Here is a 3366-nt window from a genome sequence, read left to right on the forward strand (position 1 = left end):
CTCTCACTATCGCGGCCTCTCTTGTCGCGGAGCACAGGCTCCAGACGCGCAGGCTCAGTAGTTGTGGCGCACGGGCCTAGTTGCTCCGCAGCATGTGGGATCTTCCTGGACCAGGGCTCGAACCCGTATCCCCTGCACTGGCAGGCGGATTCTTAACCACTGCGCCACCAGGGAAGTCCCAAAAAAGATTCTTAAGCAAAAAGGAAAACCACTCATCAATTCCCCAACCTTAAATAATTTTCATTTTTGCATATTCTCCTCCAGACTTTGTCAACATGAATGCTCACTATTTGTGGCTGCAATCACACTCTTCATGCAAATTGTGTGTCCTGCTTTTTCTCAACAAACATGAGGTTATAAACAGTTTCCATGCTTCTGCATATTCTTTATAATTATCATTTTTGTGGCAGCATAATATTGTATTGACTAGATTAGGCACGGTTTTCTTAACCATCTCACTGACTGGAGAAATACAGGAGAATAATGCCAGTGGCATGCCTGGAGCTTTTTTCTTCTGTTGAATTACGGTCTTAAGATCAATTCCCAGGAGTGAGATTAAAATTCCCAGGAGTAAAAGGTAATAATATTTTCAAGGCTCTTGTTACATTGCACTAGATTGTTTTCCAGAGTTTTGCACACTGCTTCCAGAGACGGAGGAGCACAGACTTCATCCAATCTGGCCAGCACCGGCTAATGGTGTTTGTAAATTCTGCTAATTTAATAAGTATGAAATGCTATCTCCATACTGCTCTCATTTGCATCTCTTTGATCACGAACCAGCTGAACTATTTTCCAAGCATTTGTTTACTCTCTGCTTATCCTCTTGGGTGAAGTAGTGGTCCACATCCTTCACCTGTTTATCTGTTGGAGTCTTGAGGCCTTTCTTATCAATTTGAATGGGCATTTTAGAGTCGATAAATATTAATCATTTGCCAGCCCGATCTGGCCATTGGAGGCTTCTGAGCAGGTGAGTGAATGATCAGACTACGGCTTGGGAAGATTAATATTTAGGTTGATTGAGGAAAGTGGGCTGAGAGACAGAGAAATCTGTCGGTAGGGTGCCGGGCTCGATGCCACAGCGGGGGCCTGAACAGCACAGTAGGAGTGGAAATGGACAGGAGGGTCCGTGGCCCCCATACTGGAGCTTGTGGCTCTCTGCATTGCCTCCAGCAATGCCCCTCATGCTCCCTTGCAAGTTCAGTGGCTTCAGCCCACAGAATTGGAGGGGAAAGGGATTGTTGTGTCCTGTCCATTCACTCTGCGGATAAGAAGTGTCGTGTGTGGAGGACCACACAGCGAGGGGATGCTGTAAGCGCCTTCCTCATCTGGTGTCTCCAAGGGGGTGGGGGAGGGGTTGGAGCATTAGTGCAACAGGGAAGGGGGAATCACCAGAGTCTCTTGCCCTATTATTTGGGTTCCCAGACTAATGGAGTCTAAGGCAACTCATCCCATAGCCACCCCCAGGCAGGGCTTCCCAATACCTCCCCATAGCCACCTCCACCCCAGACTTATTTTTTTTTTTTTCCATTTGATTATGTTATTACATTTCACAACTAGTTTACCTCTGCGAGTTCACCATGGTATCACAAGATTCAAAGTCTGGTGCTATTGAGGTGGGTTTTTTTTTTTTTTTTTTTTTTTTGGAGTATAGTTGCTTTACAGTGTTGTATTAGTTTCTGCTGTACGGCAAAGTGTATACATATATCCCCTCTTCCCTGGATTTCCTTCCCATTTAGGTTACCACAGAGCATTGATAGAGTTCTCTGTGCTATATAGTCTGTTCTCATTCGTTATCTATTTTATGCATAGTAGTGTATATATGTCAATCCCAGTCTCCCAATCCAGCCCACCCCCGACCCCAGACCTTCACACACTGCTGGATACCAGCATGACGAGCAGCACCTGGCACCAAGACCGTTTGATTAGCGTCTTCCTGCTAGTCGGTGGGTCCAATAGGTCAGTCACACCTGTGCTGAGTGCCTGCTCTGGACCGGGCTGTACCAGGTACACGAAATAAAACAAAGTCAAAAAAGATATGGACCCTGCACTCAGTGAATTCATGGTCTCGTGAGAAAGGGAGGCTCTCTGCACCGGGAAGGGCATTCCGCCAGACACAAGGGGACCTAACTTTCTAACCAAGAGGCCTCCAGGGCGCCAAAACTCTGACTTACGGTCAAGACTGGCATGGAGCTTCATGAAAGAAGGAGAGGGTCACGCAGACCTGGATTCAGAACCTGGCTCCACAGCTTCCGTGCCCTATCCCCTTTGATGAAGCCATGTGACTTCTCGGTCCAGCTGCCCTTAATATTTGCAGGGCCGGGGTGGGATGCAAACAGAGGCTCTGGGACCCTAGGCTGAGAGGTTCCTCCTCACCCCACCAGTCCACGCCGGGCAACCCGTGCCCACAAGGTACGCCAGCCTCCGGCACAGGAACTCTTTGCTCTTTTGTGTTCTTCAAAGGGACTCAACGTTGGAAGGCTAGGTTCAAATTTCCCATGATCCAGCTCCTCGGAATTCTGTACAGAAATCCAGCCATCTCCTCTTCTCTTCCCAAACACAACTCCACCGTAAACCAGGGGCCTCATGGACATGCATGGGAATATCGCACCCACATGTCCAAGCTCCACCCACACCTCCTCCAAACAGCTGCCCCTCAGCCACCCTAGGGGCACACATAGTGGCACAAAGGTAGAGGGGAGATGATGCCTACACAGGTGCTAGAAGTAGACTTGGGCCATCTGAGCAAGAGATTCCAGGGTTCTGGATACCCAAAGCGTGGTCTAAAAGGGGGAATGCAGGGAGTTCCCTGGTGGCCTAGTGGTTAGGATCCCGGGCTTTCCCTGCCATGGCCCGGGTTCAATCCCTGGTCGGGGAACTGAGATCCCGCAAGCTGCGCGGTGCAGCCAAATAAATAAATAAATAAATAAAAATAAAAGGGGAATTCAGGGTCTCAGAGGACACATCCCTTTGGTCTCAAGGCCTTTTTCCCCCATGGAAGGATGCTGGCTGGAGGAGGACCAGAGCAAAACCCTCTAAATCATGGGACCCAGGGCAAGACCCTTCTTGCCCAGATCTAAAAGTAGTACTACCGCTCTGAGCTTGTATCTCCATCTGTAAAAGGGGATATTAGTAGAGCTCCCCTCCCATAGAGCTGCTCTGAATGTTAAATAAGCCAGTACACATACATTCACGACAAGATGTGGGTAGTTAATAAAGGTCAGTTATTATTATAAATAATGTAGAGGGACAGAAACTCGAGAAACCAAGCAGGGAAGGAGAAAGTACATTCTGACACCCCTGCCCTTTAAACGAATCTAGTTTAGGTTTTCTCCCCTGTTTTAGAGAGGACCCGGAAAGGAGCCCTGT

This window comes from Physeter macrocephalus, unplaced genomic scaffold (genome assembly GCF_002837175.3).
Source record: "Physeter macrocephalus isolate SW-GA unplaced genomic scaffold, ASM283717v5 random_12, whole genome shotgun sequence".
NCBI lineage: Eukaryota > Metazoa > Chordata > Mammalia > Artiodactyla > Physeteridae > Physeter > Physeter macrocephalus.